Source organism: Sander lucioperca, chromosome 4 (assembly GCF_008315115.2).
Source record: "Sander lucioperca isolate FBNREF2018 chromosome 4, SLUC_FBN_1.2, whole genome shotgun sequence".
In the NCBI taxonomy this organism is placed as follows: domain Eukaryota; kingdom Metazoa; phylum Chordata; class Actinopteri; order Perciformes; family Percidae; genus Sander; species Sander lucioperca.
In genome coordinates this window covers 31,398,357-31,419,065 of record NC_050176.1, presented here as the reverse complement: position 1 = coordinate 31,419,065, position 20,709 = coordinate 31,398,357, and the positions used below count along the sequence as shown (strand labels likewise).

Here is a 20,709-nt window from a genome sequence, read left to right as displayed (position 1 = left end):
TATCCAAAGCCTGATAACCTTTTTTGAAAAATGTTTGTATATGTACAGTATTCATTTCAGCTACAACATGCATGGCCCTTTAAAGAAAAGCCATCTATTAATCATGTACATTGTTTCACATTGTCAGTGAATGACTATAAACAAATGTCAGATTCAGTGATGCTTTGCAATTCATGGAAAGGTCTAAAATGAAAGTGAATTAGATTTTACTGTACAGATGGGTCGTATGATAATATATTCAGCTACACATATGAGTAGTATTTTATTTCAGATTGGGTCTTTCAACCAAAAACTTATTTCAATTGCTTTTCAAAAAGTTGCCCATTTCATAAAGTCATTCAAGACTTGGATACTAAGATACTGTGCACTTACAGAGACAGTATTTATAATCAGGTTCCTCTATTTCCTTAAGCACAATGTCCAAACTGGTCACATGGACCATGATTGAGGCAAAAAAAAGTCACTCTGTTGCAATTGCGGCCCAGTCGACCGTCTGGACCAAGACAACCTTAACAGGAAACTGTCAGGCCGAGCTCTGCCCAGGCAGGCGAGCTGGTCGACATAATGATCTACTCTGTCAATCACCCCTCCAGGACATTAGCAGCCCTGCAGACCCCCAAAGTTAGCATGCTAAATCTCCCACTAACGAGCCAAGCGGTTACAAGGGTGTCTGGAAGCTCCCACCGTTGTCACAACAGAGAAGCCAGCTGCCTGTTAGCAGGTGGAAGAGGGAAGCAGCACACCGAAAACAAAGACAGCTCTCAGGTCAATGGCTGAGGAAAAGAGCGAGTGAAGAGCTTGCATCCCAAATGTTAACTTAAAAAAAAAAAAAAAAAACCTGTCCTGCCTTGTTGTGAGTTTGATGAAAATATATGTTCGACATTACATAGAGAAGTTCAGAAAACTCAAGAAGAGCACGCAACCCCTCATTTAGACAAAACAAAGACAAAACTAGCTTTTTACACACAATATCACTTGAATAGATCTAGTTCAGATGAATGGTTAGAAGGATTACATAGAATTATATAGTAATGTCGGATTTGAAAATGCTCACAATGTTCCCTTCTTTAATGGCTTTAAAAGAATGATTTATTTTCTTGTTGTCAGACTACAGACTGTCGTCTAAGAACTGGGCCAATGTAATTCAAATGTAAAATAGTGCAAGACAATGTAACACTAATTCCATTAAAAGCAAGGATACACAAATTGTGTGGGTAACTCATTAGTTATATTTAGACAGCACTGGAACCTGAAGATGAAGAGTCTCGGGCAACAAGTTGCTGAACTAATCTCCCGTTTGCTGCTGTCAGACACAGACGGATGTAAAGTGCCACAGCGGGACACCATCACCAGCATTGTAATCAAAAGCGACACTGAGCCTCTTTACGATTATGTCAAAGTTATTAAAATTGAAATGTGTTATTTTGATAAATGAGTGCGAGAAAACCCTGTGGGAGTTGTGAAACGTGCTCGGCTCCGTTTGATGAATGGCAAATGATCTTTGCATCCCGGAGGCATCTTTATTCAAACATTTAGATGTTCTTGTCTGTGGCAGATCTGCTGATTTTATGACATGCTGTTTGGATCATCTTTGGTTTCTGTGTTGCTTCTTAGCATGACATGAAGAGGATGAAATGACACAAGGTGATTATGATTGGTCATAGACTGAATTATGTGCAGAGTAGTGCAGACTTTACAAGGTAATGTATCAGTCTTCACCTAGAAAAATGACTGACAATGATTAACACTGTCTCCATGCCAACAATTTACATAATGACTATTTCCCCCTGGGTTTGTAATTTAGGCTTAAATATTTAATAAAAATACAGCTGCACAGAGTTATGTACAATCTATCATTAATATATACAGAAGAAAGTTTAATACACAAATTAGGAAATTAAAACCTCTTTCTTTTTGCAGTACACTCTACACTCACTAAAGGAACATCAGTTTAGGTCAGTTTGGTCTGGGAAAAAGGAGCTTAAAGAAGTAACCTAATGCTCCCACCTCTCTGAACTCTTCCACATACAAAGCATTGGATCCCTGCAAACGTAACAATGAGGTCAGTGGGTGAATACCACTTCCCTACACCATGTGACCATTCCTTTGTTTTGTCCGGCCCTTAGTCCAATCTGCAAATCAGTAACAAAGTCAAGAGGTGAAAACTGGCGCTAAGCTGCTTTCAGTGCAGCTCCATTCCTGCGGGACACACCGGGGTTTACAAAGGCTCGAACGGAGCCAAGCAGCTTGTCACAGTTGGATACACCCACACTGGCAACAAAAAAAATCTTTGCAAGCCCAGAACAAAGCCAGAGATCCCAGCTGAGTGTGTGTGCGCCTGTTAGTGTACAAACATATAAACACACACACCAATTACACAATGTAAGTCCAACTTTGACAGTGCTTGCTTTAAGACATTTGGAGTTTTGGCTGCATCCTCTTGGACGTGATTCACAGGGAGATCTATTTTTGCTCCGGAAGTAGAGTGCTAAACTAAACCAGAGGCACATCCTTGTAGTGGCTTTGGTGTGGATGCCTGTTGGAAGTTATAATGCTTTGATCTATTTTAGTTTTTCTTTCTAGTAGCTAATGTCCACCAGGGAAATGAGAACACTGTTTCAGTTTATGCTGGGACTCAACCTGCTTGGCTTGAACTGCATTCCAAACAAAGCTTTCTTTCCCTCCAGAAGTCAATTTCTTTGTCTGTATACACTGTTGTTTGGCTTTCCTCCCGCTCCCACAGCCTCACCTCCAGTCCTCTGCCCTGTAATTACACTTACTGGTCCCTCTGTACTTCTATCTGATATCATCTACTTCCCCTCTGTTCAGTCTATCATCTAGCCTGTGCAGTCATGAATGTGGCCGGTAAGCACTGTTGTAGTCAGTGCCCATAGTTATTGCCTCTGTAGTCTTTATCCACGACGTTCCACTTCCGGGATTGCTCCGGTGCTGCAGGAAATTCAGCCAGATGCATGTCTTTTTTGCCAATATCCATTTCCTTCCGCTTTCTTTGTGTTGGAATTTTAAACTCTGGTGGATTTATGAGGACTATGATTACCTGCTCCTCAGATCTCTACATGGTAAATTGAGACAGCTAGCTAGACTATCTGTCCAATCTGAGTTCTCTCTCGCGCGACTAAAACAACTTTTGAACGTAAACGTTCCACTAAAACAAGTTCCTTCCCGAGGCTATTTTGCAGCAGCTCCGTCTGGCGTTTAGCGCCGCCCATGACGATTGTGATTGGTTTAAAGAAATGCCAATAAAACTGAGCAAGTTTTTCTCCAATCCCAGAATTCTATGTGGAATAGCCAGACCCTCCTCCACAGCGTGTGGAGGATGATCTGGCAAAGTGAGACTATTGCCTCTGTAGCTATGTATATGCTGGCAATAATAGATGGTCAGTTGCTTTAGTACTTTGAAGCCTGGGGCTAAGAGTGGACTCTTGGACACAGTGTGACCAGTGTTGTAAAACAATGGACACAGTTTGCACAACAGTCATTTAAGGGCGGTAGTTAATGCATATGACAGTAGAGCCTTATTTTAACAATTAAGTGCCTTGTTTTTAATATAGCTTTGTTTTACCTAATGCAACTTTTTCATTTCTGTTTGTCCATCGAATTACTAAAAATATCTTCAAACTAGAATATAAAAATTAAGCTACAGATCATAGGTATTGTGGATATTTAGTCCTATTTCCGGTTGCTTTGTCACTAATGTAACAAACTTTAATTCACCGGACTTACACTGTGTTTTTGTTATTCTCAGAGAGAGTCAGTGAAATATGAGAGCTGCCATAGTAGATGGAATCTATTTGGCGTGACTTGGCAGCCATATGTGACATTCACCACTAACGACAGCTGCTGGGAAACTCGGGTCTTTGCAGGTTGAGATCTCTAAGTCAGCTAGGCAAAAGAGTCCTGCTGAATGGGACATGCAGCAGCACAGTAAATCAACGACACACTTGCCAAGCCACAGCATTGTTTTGCAGAATATTCCCAAGAATAAGCCATTATCTCAAGTGTATATTTCCTTTTCTTTGCTGATTTGGGCCCATTCACATTTTCCTGTTTGATAGATAAGAACATGGAGCATGCAACCAGTCCAGAGACTATAAATTATTCAGAGTACTTTTGAAAAGGTAAAACCCACATGCCTCATGAACTGATATATCAAAGTCTATATATATATATATATATATATATATATATATATATATATATATATATATATATATATATATATATATATATAACTAGTTACTAATATTATTATTACTAATATTCATAATGTCACCTGACTACATATTATAATTGTAATTAGTAACTTCACTATTATAACACAATGCTAATGCTATAACAACAACAACAACAACACTGAACTAACTGGCTTTGTCAGTTGTTTGTTAACAGTGTTAACACTTTACTATCAACTTGTCCAATAGCAATACTCAATATGAACTATCGTATGCTATTCTTACCAACTTTGCTAGTCATGTAGACACCGTACCCACAGCATTGCCACCTCTTTTATTAACTATATGTCAAAACACAACTGATAGTTTTGATAGTGTACCGATAATACAAACTGAAAACCAGTCTTGATATTTGTTTCATATGACTTTAATTTAATTGCATACGAAAATATCAAAACATTATCAAAAGCCATTAACTGGGAAGAATTCCAAGAATCTGTGTAATATTTTTGAAAAATTTTAGACCTCCACCAAGGCATCCCCTATCTCACAATGTTAATGTGGTGTACTTTTTCCCAGTCACACATTTCTTCGATTTTTCCTACACCGCATGAATGTAGCACAAACGCCCTATCTCACAATGTTAACGAAAGTAACAAATAGTTTGTGTATCTGCCCTGTCATGTTGTTGGAACCGCTCCAAAATTGAATGGGTTCTTCCTTGGCCCATGATACACCCTTCCAACAAGTTTAATGGAAATCGGGTCAGTAGTTTTTCCGTAATCCTACTCACAGACAAACAAACATGGACAAACTGAACCAAAAACATAACCTCCTTGGCGGAGGTAATAAGTAATAATAAAACTTTAACATTAAAACATGGTGTAAGTACATATAACTGAAAGTGGATTGCAATGTATACTAGTGATATGTGGACCTTAACCAGACATCTTACATTTGTGTTGAGTATGTTGTTGAAATGTATGAGGCTCATTGGAGCCACCATGAAATCCAGTAAGGTCCCTTATTGAAATGTTAGAGGAGATTAACTGACCTCTCACTTCTCACTCAACCAAACATAAAGACAAATCAATGATATGGAAAAGGGAAATAGTGATAAAACTAAGTCTTTGTTTATAACGTAGTTTTTGGTAATGGATATTCAATGTAAAAATGTAGAAATACTGTAATGTCTGTATATGCTGACAGACTGGAGTTAGACAGTTCAGACTGCACCCAGTAAAGCAGCGAGTGAAACCTCATCCTTAGCAACCCCTACCAGTGTAATTAGGTCAGATGACTTGCATTCTAGTGTTTTAAATCCCTTCCGTAAATATAGAGCCGGACCCGCTGCTCCACACACCTCATGACCTCTGACAACATTTTCACAACTCTGCATTCCAGCTGGCTACGTAAACAACAAAGATGTAGGCTCAAAAAACAGTTCAGAATCATTATTAAATCTAAGACTCAATTGCTACTATGGTCTTTGGAGTCTTGGCACTTAATCATACATCCTGCACCTTCAAGCTAAGGGTCCGGTTTCTGATTGCATATCAATGAACAGCCTGCAACAGCTCTGTCGACAACAACAAGAAGACTCTTCATGCACACAAATTTGCCTGATTTAAGGCAGTGTTTAATTATTCCTTTAGACATCCGGGTAGACATTTTGAATAATGACAGTTCATGACATATGGCAAGCACATGAACTGAGTGTGGTGACTGGCAGTATGGGGGAAAAGTGAAGGGGGTGGACTGGAAAGTTTAAAGGTCAGAACACACCAAGTCATAAAGCACAAAGTGAAGTGCGAGTAGTATGTGTTATTCCTGACTGCTGTTACTAATAGGAAAGATGTTAATTCATGTTCTGCATCTCACTGAGTCTCTCAGTCAGGCACCTCTTGGGATTTAGGTCACATGTCACACTCATACAGTGCTTACAATGCACCTCACATGGTTGCTTGTGCCGTCAATACTTCAGTCTTAACATTTGACACTCTCCACCCTGGCTAAGAAACAAAAGACCCTTGTGTCTGCAGTCATTTTTATAATCCTCCATATGTACATGCTAACCAGATCATTGTACCATTTAATTTTCCACAAACTGATTGATGTCTCTCGGTGTGTATTTTTACTTCTATATTTTTGTGTCTTCTGTTTGTTGTGTTGGATGCCCATATACTGTATGTTGAAGGTACTGGCTTTGTAGAGTCCAATTCAGATTGCCCCATGGGTACAATATCTGTCTGGATAGCTAGCTTCCGCAAACTTAGATCTTGTTGCTTTTCTTTCACATGATCAACCTTAGCAACATGTGAGATCTACACTCTGACCTGCACAGAGAGAGAAGAAAGAAAATGCCTTAACAAATTCAACATGAAAGTGAAATCCTGCACAAAAACCTAGATAAAAGATCACACACATACCTTTGGGCAGAGCCGGGCTAGTTGTTTCTACTCTTTATGCTAAGCTAACAGACGGCTGGTTATAGCTTCATATTTATCGTACAGACATAAGAGTGGTATCATTCTTCTCATCTAAATCTCAACAACTAATCGAATAGGCATATTTCCCAGAATGTCTAACTATTCCTTTAAGACTGCAAGATAACCTGAAACATTAAAGTGTAGCATTGTTTTAGATCATGGTTGTGCACCAACTTTTATTGATATAAAGCTTTCCCTAAAGGTTGATACATCTGTCTCATATTTGGGGAATCGACAGCTTCTGTTTTAAATTAAGATGTGGCGATCTTTTGTATTGGTCACTGAAGGGATGCAGACACATGTGAAGGTTATGCAGGAATGCAAAAGCTTGAGGTTCTGATGTGCCTCATGCTGCTTCCATTAATAACAACAAAAGCCACTACATGAGGAGGGAAACTGACTTGGCATTGTACAACCTCAGGTCTAGTTTTTCTGTCAGGTAGAGCAGTGCTGTTTCCTGTTGATGTTCACTGTGGCCTAATCACTACATTGTGACGTAAATATGGCTGCATCACATGACAGCCTAGAGCAACAGCAACAGATCTATTTTTTCTTTCCTCTTCTATGCTTTCCTCTCCCTTCATGGCTGACCAAAAACAGTGCAGCTCTGCAGGTACAATCAGAAATTGAATGCAGATGAACAAATAACTCACTCTTTCAATTAAATATATGAAAATCTCCTTACATGTCAGTGGGTTGCAATGTAGCAGTTACATTTACATTATCTAGTCCATCTTTTCCAAAGTGTTTGATTTTTAGTGATGTATGTATGTATGTTGGCAAATGCAGGAGCATGCTATTCAGTATCTTCTTTGAATCTGGAGACAAGATTAACAGATTACAGCAGAAGAACTGAGGACATACACTTCTGTTTGTAATTTCTTCCCTAGAGAGCCTCCTCCCCCTCCTAAAGAAGCGATCTGTACAAACTACATTGTTCTTTATGTCTAATGCAAGACAGATGTGGCCGACTTGTGGAGAGTCCCAGTGCAGTCTCTGTGCTTCCACAGTGTTTTGTCTCATTGCCTTCTCTTACTGTATTGTGACATATTTGATCTAACTACAGCATTATTTAATTAAGTTAATTGGCACTACTTATCATTATGTTATTGAATTCATTTTTTATTTTATTAATTTCAACAGCAGTAAAGGACCCAAGAAAGTAGAAATTTACAAGTATCAGTTTAAATGTTTTGGGAATACGGATTAAATATGTTACTCGTGAAATTATAATATGTATAATCATTTCTATGGTTATAAAGTGTACATCAGGCTGTTGGGGAAATCTAAAGCCTCAATTCTAGAGTACAATTTTCATTATATTATGTGAGCGTACACACAATCTTAAAGGGAATATAGATACAGTTTTAGATTCATCTTTCCGCTAAGGGCAGCCAAATCTACATACAATCTATTTCGAGAATACTTATACTCAAATACTCAGTGTAGGCTGTGCACCTTTTTCTGTAAAGACTATACTATCAATTACTCACCCTGGACAGAGTTTAGCTGAAAACAACCTACAATGATGCAGCTGGAGAGTGAAGCTGAAAGACAAAACTGGAATAATGCAGTGTGTATCAGGACAATAATAATAAGTGCAGTTCCTATTTGGTTAACTGGTCCAGCTCCCTCAAGGTAAAAAGATAAATTGACAGTGGGGAAAGATTAACTGGCACCATTATAATAAACTAAAAATAGTGCTCATAGCCATAATTAAGATGAATGTCAACACTAATCCAAGATTGTTTGATAGTGTTGTACAGGGTTCAGTGGGCTCAGGAAGCAGTGGACAAGACACATAATATATTTACTCGTAAAGACACACAAGGTCTGAGGAATATAGGAGTCAGTGATTTGTGGAAACCTATTAGGGACCCGAGGACATGACCGGTTTTGTCGAGTAGACTTTTCAGGGGCAAGGCTGCACTGGTTGGTTTTTTAAATGGATAAGGCAGTTCAAGTTGTTGAAACAAATTGATACATAGATTTTGGTATGTTGTAAATATGATTGAATTTGAGGATATCGCAATACTATAATGTTTGTAGTGTTTAATGTCTGAGCAATACCTGATGAGTCAGTGAATATGAAGGAGGTTTAAGCCTCAGGTTAATGGTAAAGGTGACAGAAAAGTTCTTGAGGATGACATTGGTATGAATAACTCAACAGCCTTTGGTGTTGGGAGATAAACCCCGCCTCTGTACGTTTCTGATACAACTTGTTTAGCAGGTATTCTGGGGAAAATGCACTCACATGCAAAACATCATGCTGGTATATGCTACTCCTACACTTTATCTACTTTAAATAAGTCTGAACTGTTCAGAAATTTAGCATTTTTCTGAAAATCCTGCTTACAGTTGCTTGATAATAACATATTATTTAAATTATAGTATTTTTAAATTATGAAACAAGAATGTTATAATTTGGCTAATACTGAAACTGGTCCAAAATGCTGATAACAGGCCACAGTGTCATAGATCAAATCTATAAACCATCAGCCTTCCCTCCAAAACCATTTCAGTGAAACAGTATCACTGCTCAGAGCCATTCACACACATGTCGTGCAAGTGTAGTGTAGTGTAGTGTAATGTAGACAGTGTGACAGAAGAGGTAAATCCTGATAGTACACAGCAGTTAAACATTAGCCCATATATGCCTTTATAAACCTGTTAGTCCTCATTTTTCTTGCACAATCTGAAAAGTAAGCCTACCTAAGTAGTTAACACACAGAGTCTAAACCTTTTTTTTGTTCCTTCAAGCTGCATCACATGGAGACTCTAATTAAGAAATGGGCTTCTGAGCATACAACCCCACTAACCTGCCCCCCAACCCCTCACAATGCTGCTCCTTCCAACCAGCCTGTCTCTTTTGCCCCTTTGTATGCAGCGGTCAATATATCGGACTAACTTGATGAACTGTGCACAGAGCAAAGTTAATTTCTCTCAGAGTGCATGGTAGCCATGGTTACCATCTTATGAGCGCTCCAAAGCCCATCTGGTCTAAACATTACCCCAGCATGGCTGACTGCAGAATAGGCTGCTTTGCCGCGGTGTGCACATGTGCTTTATGCATTGATCCTGCCAGTAAATCAATAGTGCCACATAGTCACAAGCTTACATTTGCACTTGTGTGGAGCAACACCTTTACAATTGCATTTTAGAAATGTTTTAGAGCTTTAAAACCTGAAACATATCTATCTCACATTTCTTACTGAATTAGGGTTGCACTATTTAAAATCTAAGATATTCCACTCTGTCTTATCTTGAGCTACGGCATTTATTTTTAGAGCCTTGCCAAGAAAGATGCTGTAGTTGCTCTTAGTTGATATGGTAGGACAAGGAATATTTTATATTGGCCTTTTCCTCCTCATTCATTCTCCCATCTGCTACAATATGCCATGAAATGGAAGACTCATACACAAAGCCACAAAGCCAAGTGATGAACAAACGCTGATTCCCATGTTTCTTCAGTTAACCCTCAAGCCTGTTAGTCTTGGCATGTGATTAGTTCACAGGGCACATTTATTTAGCAGATATTTTCTTTCTGTTTGCATGATCCAAATCCAAACCAGCTTCCAAATAAACAGGAAGCGGAGGTGAACAGTAAACAGAGCAAAGGGAAACATTATTGTAAGAGGGAAATTAAAACATGGCACACAACATGGCAGTGGAGGAATTCTAAATGGACTCAATACCAGGGCTGAAGTCAGATTTATGGAGGACTGAGCTTCAGATAATGGTTTATTGTGAACAAAAAGCAAAGCAAGTTTGGCAATCTCTGCTTTCTTTCTTCTTCTATTCATCAAATGTGAAGCCAAATAAATTGTAGTGGTGCCCAGAGTAACTTTGAATATATTTGCTCTGTCGCTTTTGTCATATGGAAAGCAAATGTAGTTATATTCTTTCCCTCATTGGTTTCTGAGCAGCCTGACCTAAACCACTGTTGCTAAGCTCCCTCCTTCCCTCTACTGAGGGTGAGGCACGTGACTCTCATTGAATAGAAATCACAAATCCTCCTGAGAGGGATATTTTCTGTGATTCAGGGCTTCAGTGTAAGAATGTCTAAAGTTTTCACTGCATTTCTGAAACCTCAGTAATTCATAAGGAAGTACGGAGAGAGAGAGTTCTTAAACATGGTCTGTGTATTGTTTTACTGTTTACTTGTGGAAAGTGGAACTATTATGCTTTTTTTGTATTTCCTGTCATATCTATAATGTCATAATGTTGGATTTTCATGTTAAACGTGGCCAAATAATTCAAATAATGAGGAAATGTATTTTAGAGATATCCCCATGAGCTAAAATGTTCAGATTTCCAACTGTTGTGAATGCTCTGGTTTCAACAGTTTTTTTCTACTAAGTGTTACGCAACTCTAAGCCGGTCTTCAATGATTGGTCATCTGCTCCAGCTAGGCAGGACTAAGCTATTGTGGTGTTAACGCCAGATAGCTGTTATCTTGGCAGCCAATGTTGGTCTTTTCTCCCCAATTTTGGGTCGCATTACTGCTGAAACATGTCCGATTGGGTAGTATTTGGTTCAGAAGCCTTTATCTGCGATTTTTGACGGTAGAAAGTGCTGCTTTGTTCCACTACAATCTAACGTTAGACTACTGCTAACTATTAAGTAGCTGCATGCTAACGCCAGATAGCTGTAATCTTGGCGGCCAATGTTGGTCATTGGTCATTTCCCCCAATGTCCGGTTGTGTAGTATTTGGTTTTGAAGCCTTTATTTGTGATTTTTCACGGTACAAAGTCCTGCTATATACTCCGTTGCAGTAGCTCCAGCTGTAACTATTGAAACAAAATCGGAGCGGAACGGAGCGTCCAGGAAACACGCTGGCCAATCAGAGCAGACTGGGCTTTTTCGGAAGGGGGGGCTTAAAGAGACAGGCGCTCCAGACTAAGCCTCTGTATATGGGCGCGCGCTCTACTAGGTGTGCTACCCAGGTGTCCTAAAATCAGTCTTTAAAACTTTCCCAATATAAATACATATATGGAAGCAAACTTGTCTGATTGTCACTGAGCACTATATGGATTGGAAAGACACCAGCTGTTGCACTCGTACATTCCACTGAGGAAACCTAATATTGAGTGTGAGCCACTTGAAGCACTCAGAAGTAGTTAGTGATGTCATTCAGAGCCTATGGTTGGGTTACGCTTCTAAATGACATTCAGGGCCAGCTGTCTGTCTTTGCGTTCCTTGTGCAGACAACAGGGGGCCATGGGGCCTAACCTTTTCAATGACAGCTCCAAGCAGCAAAACCGTCCATATCTGACAGCCATTTTAGAAGAGGGTTAACAGCCATCCGAAGCAGTGTTTAGATCACTGTGGATCCCATTGATCATGCACTATCATGACGGAGCTTTGTTGATCATGACACAGGGGCATTAGCTATGGAAATGCCTTTTCATATATTGTTCCAATTAAGCCAATTTGAACAGAAAATGCATTCTGACAAGCTATATATAAAAAAGAGTCTCCTTTTGTGGTCCTTTTTTTCCAATGAACCTTTCAGAATTAGACCTGTGACAAAGCCTCCTCCTTGTCAAAGATTTGATTTAACTGGAACGGACTGACCTCTATACATTTTAACATCAGTCTTATTAAGGGTAAGGATCCTAACATGATGTTGGGTCACTTTTCAAGATCTGTAAGGCATATTGACAGCCTGTGTGCAACGTCCACACATTTTCACGCCTATGTTTGAAAAGTGACCTCTTGGCTGGTAAGGAGGCATCTTTCACTCTCCAACCTGGAAACACTAACATTTTTGTCTGCATATTTTCATGTTGACTGATAAATAACAATAGCTAACTTTTTTTACCCTTACTTTTAATAGTTCTAGCTTTAGCTAAACTTAATTTACATATTCACAAAAGATGATTTTTACTTAAAAAATCAATCAAACCAAGTTTTCTCAAATAATAAATCATTTATATAAAACAATGAAAAAGTGGAAAAGCACCACTGTGGACTCAAATGTGCATTTACCAGTGTCTTTGTACATGTAATGATTTTTTAAATATAAAACCTTGCAAATTTGTTTTCATGACCCAACGCTGCAACCATAACGAGAGTTTGTAAAATCATCTGGCTCCACAGAAAAGTTTACAGCCATTTTAATCTCCTGACCTGGCACTATTAAGGCATACACTCCTGCGCCGGAGCTATGTGCTGTCAGAGCAGCATCACCATAAAAAAAGGCCTGCTCTCAGTCTCGCAATGTTCTCTAGCAAAGACGCTGTTGACTGTGACTGTAGCTCTTAATTTCCTTTTTTTATTCTTAACTTCCTGTAGTGGAACCGGCGAAAGCAGCATTCAAGAAAATTGTCCAAGCGTAGGAGAGGCGGCCCGGCGAGAGGCGGGAAGGGATGCTATTCGCTTTGGGGAGGTTACGTAACATCTCACTTGCCTCTCTCTGTGCGGAATGCCAGGATAGTGTTTGTAAACAGAGCGGCCATGTGCGTGTGCTCACGTGGAGGAAGTTTTTGAGTCACTGCCCTCGCTGTCTCACCCCTGAGGTAAACCCTGACATCGATACATGCTCACAGGGCCAGAAACACTCCCTCCGGTCCCTTGCCACTCCAACAGAGCGTTATCACTCTCACTCCATAATTACACCTAGGCGTAACAACGCACAACCTCGTGGAAAAAGAAGGCCGTGAGTCATATTCGGGATTCATAATGTATCTGGTGTGGCAATTACGGTTAACATTTTTGTATCTCAGACTCATAAAAACATTATTACTATGACACAATTCCAGTGATGACCAATAAACCACTCACAGGCCATTATCACATCATGTCTCTTTAACAAGGTAGGACACTCATGGGACGGAAGGCTTAGATTCTTGTTGGGGTGGATCTGGAGTGGACAGTAATTGTTAACTGGCATATCTTTTTATGATTTGGCTTTAGTTAATTCTTTTTTTTCATTTTCAGAGAAGATAAGCACATAGCTCTCTCGATCCCACAGTGTTTTGCAGTTAGTCCAAACATAGAGAACAAGTCAGTAGTAGAGCATGGTGTAAAACATTCAGTAAATGGTAAACCAACACAAATATCATGCTAAAAAAAAAGTCCACAGGGATGTCTGAGCTTATCCTGCAAGCCCATCGTTGCTTTTATCAACAAGAAAATTCTCACAGCACTATTGGTGTTAAAATATGTGTAGATGAGCCACTACATTATGGCACACAGATTCTATTGCAGAAACACTTGGTTGTGGTTTGCTGCTTCTCTCTTGCTCTCAATAGAAAAACAACCCCCAACAGCAGACAAGTGAGAAATCAATACAACACTCAGTATCTCGCCATTTTGTCTCAGGAAAGCAGTCCAAGCTATGACCAGCCAGCAGGTAGTGTAATATAAAATGTCTAACCTGCCACTGGGTCTGCTTTTCTGTGTCATGTGCAACAGCCCCTGGGTGGAAATATGATGCGTGGGCTGGACAGAGCAGGGTCAGAGGTGAGGGCTTGGGTAAGGGCTTGGGTATTGTAAGTGGACAGCATTGTTGTGGAACGCTATGGCAACTGGACATTCTTCCCAAAGGTGATATTGTCTTTGCCCTGGGATTGACATAAAGGGGACTTAGGGCCATGACGAAGGAGCAATCCAACCGTGCGGCTTTATCTGTAGGTGTGGATAGATGAGAGAAGCTATGTGCATGTGATTGATCTATCTGGCCCTTCCCCCACTCAGCCCCATATAGATCCAGTAATGCTCTGGTGCCTTTTCAGCTGCTGATGTAACAGCAGCCATGCAGAGGCTCATGAAAACCCCTTCAGTGATATTGTGGGCTTTTATTTCTTAATTTTAGAATGTGGCTTTATCATGCAGGTCAGGATTAGCATTTGTAAATCCTGTGTACAGTGCAACTGAACACAAAGGAGAACATAAATTGTATAACCTCACTGTGACAACCATTGATAATGTGCCTTCTGTAGCAAGAGACTAACTGGGTTGGATGCAATCCATCCAAACTATGCAGTGTGGGATGTGATATTTAATGTGCTTAGGGAATAGTTAAAGAAATCAAACACAGATGAAAAGATACATAACTGCCTAGTTGTTGGCTAGTTTTAGCTGTTCATTTTTCTTCTTCCTCTGGTTAGATAATAAAAACAGAAAAATCCAAATGGTATTACCTAATCTGGTCTTTCACATGAGACATTATCCACAATGTCTTCACATCATGAATTGGGCAATGAAGTCACACACACGCACGCACACGCACACGCACACACACACACACACACACACACACACACACACACACACACAAAAGCATGGATCATCTGATCTCATAGTCACAACATATTTTAGGAGTACTATGGAGAACACCCCTGCTTAAGCACTCGTGTTGACACTACACAGTCAATGACCATGCTTGCCATATCAAAACACAGCCATGCCATTGCGTCAGAGGGGTACAGCACTATTGATGGCTCCAAAGTTTCCTGACAGCAAGGTAGAACTAAAGATGGGATTCTCTTCCACAGAAGATCATTTTCAGTAGAGTAAGAGAGTGTGTACTGTAGTGTGGGGGCTGAATACTCAACCACAGAAATGCAGCATGTAAATACAAACATTTTAAAACAAATGCTTAATTCAGAAGGGGAAAGGAGCCTTTGGCTGTGATAGCATAATGTTCTCCATCATCAGCTGTTCACACGAAAGCTTGGTGATTGTCTTCTAGTCATTTGACTAGCAACTGATTTGATTTGGACTTCACTGCCTCTTCACCTTCTCTATAGCCCCTTTTGTCCTTTAAGTTCAGGAAACTGAAAACTTTAGCGATCTGAATTCCTGCATTGCTTCTGCAAACAGCTTGTTAAGTTACAATGCCTGATTTGAGGTCAATCATTATTCTCCACCTTGCAGGCATGCCTTTACTTTGCTCTTTACCTGAGGCCATACTGTGGTTACATTAGGACTGTAGTCAGTAGAATACACAGGCCAATACACATACCGGAGGGAGATAATCTAATGGGCCATTCAGATGTTAATAGCACTTAGTGAATTCAGGAAAGAAAACAACTAACAACCAATTAGCTAGTTGATAATTGGGATAAGACCTGATGTACTAATACACTTCTGAATTTACATGTTATCATGTATTTAACTGGTGTATTTCTAAAAAAAATATTATATATTAACACAGAACCCCAAACTGTCAGGGTACCTCACTGTTATCACTCCATTATTGTAGTTTAATTTGTGCAAATATCAGGTTCTACACAAGTTTTTTAAATGATTATAGACATCACACAGTCACACATAGAAAAACATAGACACACATTCCTCTTTGTATTGTCAATTATCTATCTGTCAATAGCTCTGTTTCCGAAAGAACAGAACAGTCTGATTGTTGTGACCTTTAACTGCTTGTGCCGGAATAAAAATATACAGTCCTGACAACTCTTGGTTGGGTTCAGTTTCTCAAAGATGTTTAGTCAACTTTTTTGAGAAATAGGTTGTTTGTTGCAGCTCTCTGGCAACAATCCCTTGTTTAGTCTCTATTTAAAAAAGAAAAGAAAAACCTGCTCCAGAATTACCATTTTTGTTCCCCCAGTTAATGGTGCGGTAGGATTGAGTTTCATTTCCTTCAGAGCTTTCTGACCTTGTCTGCCTTCACTAAATTCAGCCACCACATTTCTCTTCTCTTTTGCTTCTCCTTGGGATTTGCCTTTGTGTCTGCTTGTCCTTCAGTGTTTAAAGCAATGAAAGGTGATTAATAGAGGTTCACAAAGCCAGAAGCTAGTCCAGCTCTACTGCTGTGCATACACTATGCACTTAGTGCTGGATAAGTCCAGGTTGGACCTACATACAGTCTCCCTACTGAACAGCACAAACAAACACATACACATGGACATTACCATGAGAAGCTACAGGGGGTAACACTGCCTGCATCTAAACATGTAATGAAGCATTTCATCATTTTGTAATAGATAATAATTACACATAAATGTGAAAAATTGTGTTTCCCCTCTTAAAACTAATACACTTATACAAAAACACACATATAACATACCTTTTAAAACATGTGCCTAATAAAAAGCAAGGCTGAAATGTTAAAGAAAGAAAGAGAGCATTATACAAGCATTTAAATTATGCTTAAAGAAAAACTCCTGAACAAGCAGCCTAAGTACACCATTTTATATGATGCATTCAAAGGCAGCAAGAATGTGGAGTGAACACAGAACACTCAGGAAAACACAGAAGGGGTCTTTTCAGATTCAGCTGTCCAAAAGAAAGATAGAAAATCGTCAGCCATGTTGGAGTAGCTTTATCTAATATCCCCTCCTTATTATGTTGGCTCTTGCTTTTACGGTGGGGGACAATTGCTATACCTCGCCTGATACAAAAAAACACCAAAAATACATCCAGTGGGTAAAGGGTAAAAGAGTAAGCAGGGTATAAACACACTAAGCAGTTTCTCACCTTTTTATGTCCCTCCACTTTGTAGAAATTCCAACAAACCGTCTGGATCTCCTCTTTAACAAATCCTAAAGGGCAGCCATCTTGCCTCCTTCTGTTCTTCTATGAAACAGACTATCCTCCACATCAATATTCATGGAAACCAGTCTGACGTCGGCTCTCATCATCAGGAGAAGCCCGGGTGTCGCTGTTTTGCCGGCCTGAGAAGCACACTTATATGTGGCTCTGGTGTAAGGCAGCAGAGGCGCACAGTAGACAAAATGTTGTTGCAGGTCAGGGGGGAGAGAGCCTTGTTTTGCCGGCAAACTCAAATAATTACAAAATGACTTTCCTGCTGAGTCCTTCCTACACAAAGAGACAGGTTTTCTTTCCCTCCCCTGCTCCCTCCTCTTTTTTTCTTCTTCCCTCAGCCGCACACAATAGTGAACTATGATGGCTGCCCAGAAGCACTGGAGTGGATTCAGTGAGCAGGACAGGACTCCACCCCCAGTGCACGTTATGTTGAATATTGCACTGGCCTCAACTGTCTGACTGTGGCAGATGCCTCCACCCCCTTCCTTTCCTCAGACAGGAAGCCAAGTGACTCAGGGTTTTTTCCCTCCCTTTTCACGATGTCTATCTTGACTTCCTTCTTTCATTTTCTTTCTTTCTCTGTCATTGGTTACAGAAGTTCCCCTGTTGCGTAATAGCCCTTGTTTTTGAGAGCATTACAGCAACATTCAGAGGTGGCCAGTTCGCAGTCCAACCAGTTGAGCAATGCACTCATTTCCAACGGCTGTGTCTAATTTTGGCACACCTCAGCCGGCTGGCTGGCTCATTTTTAGAGTGTACTCTCCAGCCTGGATACAGGCTGCATACTTAGCTTCATGTGTCTGCCAAGACCCACCTCCTGTTGACACTGGCCACGTGGGCTTGAAAGAGATAGAGAGAGCAGTGTGAGAGAAAGGGGCTTTTAAAAGAGTGATTTAAAAGAAAAATTGAAAAAACGCAGGTCTTTCCCTTCATTATAAATGGGGGGAAGTGTGTTATGCCTGCTGCAGGGGTTTGCTGCAGAGCAGTGCTGATCTTAGATTTTAAAGGTCATAAACATAATCTCACAAACAGTTCCATTGATGTCAGCAATACAATTTAGGGAATGTAAGTTTTTCGAAGAAAAAAAAGTATGTTTGTATTCTTTAGCAGTAATATGTTGAAAACAATGGTGTCATTTCTTAACATATGGTCACAGCTTTAATCGCCATGCTCAATAGTCAACGCACCGCCATCAGAATCAGAAAGGGCTTTATTGCCAAGTACGTTGCACATACGAGGAATTTGTCATGGTGTTGTTGGAGCATGTCACACATACAAATATAAGGATAAAAAGATATAAACAATATAAGTATAAACATATACACACAGTACGTATTAATAACGATAAAATAAATTTAAATAAATAGTAAATTCACTTTACTATTTAATTCCTCTTTTACTTTACTAACAGGTGGGTGTTGTCTGAACAAATCTGCCTTTAGCTGCAGTTCAGGCTTAAAGGGACACCCCACCTCTTTCCCAGCAGCCCCTGCCTAGCCGCAGTGACATTTGTTGACTCAATAGTTTTAGGCTCAGAGCAGAAAAGGAGATTTTTACAGAGAATGGGGGAGGGGAAAAGGCAAAGAGAGGAAGGAGGAGTCACTAGCTGCAACTCAGACCCTGCAAAGACAAAACATATCAGGTCTGTCTTCTTTCTTTGCATAACTCAGTTGTTACTCAGGTGGATGTTGAACTGCACAATTGTAAATGTCTTTAAACCACATTATTACACTTGCAATTAAGTCAAATTGAGTCATTCTAGCTACAGGGAAAGGTCCTCATTGGTATCCTCTTTTAATATGATCACACATGAGGATATATAGATTGGTTTTGTTTTTTAAATTAAGCTTTAAGATGTTTATTGTAAAAACAAATCTCACATAAACATCAGAAAGACGCTCCCGATATATTGAGTGTGCAAGCACTACAGTATACATCATTTATTAAGCATCCTACTGTTGTGTCAGACAAAACATATTATTAAAGTATTATTTTAATCAAGAAATTACAGTTAGTATAGTCTTAAAGCTGTTTTACAGTAGCCGCAGCCCAGCTGGTGCGCGCAAATGTGACATCATGGAATCGCCGTAACTATTTATACCCGCGCTGGTGGTCGCGACACTAGTTGCAGTCTTCTCCTGAACAGAGGTGGCGCTAATGAGGAAAGGCTACCAACTTTGCTCTTTCTACGGACTAGAAGAAGAAGAAGAAGATAAACAACGGCAGAACTGGCAGCAGCATTGACGTCAATGCTTCGATTTGATTCAATGACCTACTTTGTCGGATCAAGCCTTTCATTCGCCATAAAAGAACTCATCTTAACCCAGTAAGTTTACAAGAGAGACTTGCAGTCACTCTGAGAGTCCTGGCATCCGGTTGCCCAGGAGCTTGTTCATGCTTCTTGTTTACGCTTTGTCGCGCGCCGCTGAAAAAAAAGAGTGGTGTGCGACCTCTGCTCACGCGTTATGAATTCGGGCGCACCGGCAAGATCAACGTCATTTTGACGTCACGATGGCGCACGCCAGTTTGGCTGCGGCGACTGTAAAACAGCTCTTAAAGCCACTGAGCAGATTTAGAAACAGCTCTACTTCTGGGGGATAAGACTGCTGGGGACTGCTGACAGTGGCGTGTTTATGCTTGTCTGTTGTTAATCCTTGTTTGCATAGATTAAGGTAATGTGAACTGCAGCCAATGGTTAACCATTAGCTGCAGTTCACATTGGCTCGTAGAGTGCTTGAGACCATGAAATGTAAATCCCTAGATGAGTTGTAACGATCGTAGAAGTAAATGAATGAAAAGCCCATATTTCCCCCTCTCATCAATTGACATCAAAGCGCCCCTGAGAGAAGCAGTACACTTACCAGTGCACCAATGACGTGTCCCAGTGATCAAGGCTGCAGGGCTGTCAGTGGTTGTTTGGACTGGTCAGCTTCATTCACTCTCCCTGGCACTGCCCCCCCCCCAGGCTGCTACTGTAAACAAGAAAGTGAACTTTGTCAACTTTTCTGGTTATACATTTTAAAAATACACACAAGTTTTTCTAACTGTTGTCCATATTAGATGACTTTATGTTCCGTTAGCTGCATTAAGGCTCAAAATATGGGTGCGTTTGGATATTCTCAGGCAATGAACTTGTAAATTGTTTTGTTCAAAGTGTATTCATTTGTTACTATTTAAATTCACAGGGCTTGATTTGTAGCCACTGCACTCCAAAAGTGCAGTTAGTGATTTATTATTGCTTATCTTGCACGCAACTTAAAACGCCTACATTGACTCTGGGTGTGTGTATTGCCAGTGGTCAGCCAGGAGAGCTCTTTGCCAGGCTGCTTCCCCTGACAGCTACTGTAACTCGTAAATTCAGAGAGTATCTTGTCATTCCTCTCACCTTGTCACATTTCAAAGGACTGGAGGCATGTGCCGTCACCTCATCTGTAAACACAGAGCTGTGGCCTCTTGCTGACCCAGGGTCATCAGAATTCAGGCACACTTGCCACTTGACTGATTTCACACCTAT

At 40.2% G+C, this 20,709-nt stretch overlaps 1 protein-coding gene across 2 annotated transcripts in view; it reads right to left on the bottom strand.

Moving 5' to 3' along the window:
- Positions 1-20,143, bottom strand: part of tet2 (tet methylcytosine dioxygenase 2) — a 33,853-nt gene extending 13,710 nt beyond the window's left edge. Inside the window, exons 1-2 of one of the 2 annotated variants that reach the window (XM_031277042.2) lie at positions 20,057-20,143; positions 17,127-18,034 (exon numbers count right to left, since the gene is read on the bottom strand). The gene's annotated coding sequence lies outside the window, so the exon portion shown is untranslated. The remainder of the gene's footprint in view (positions 1-17,126; positions 18,035-20,056) is intronic. The other variant, XM_036000058.1, reaches the window with a different exon arrangement.
- Positions 20,144-20,709: the final 566 nt, after the last annotated feature.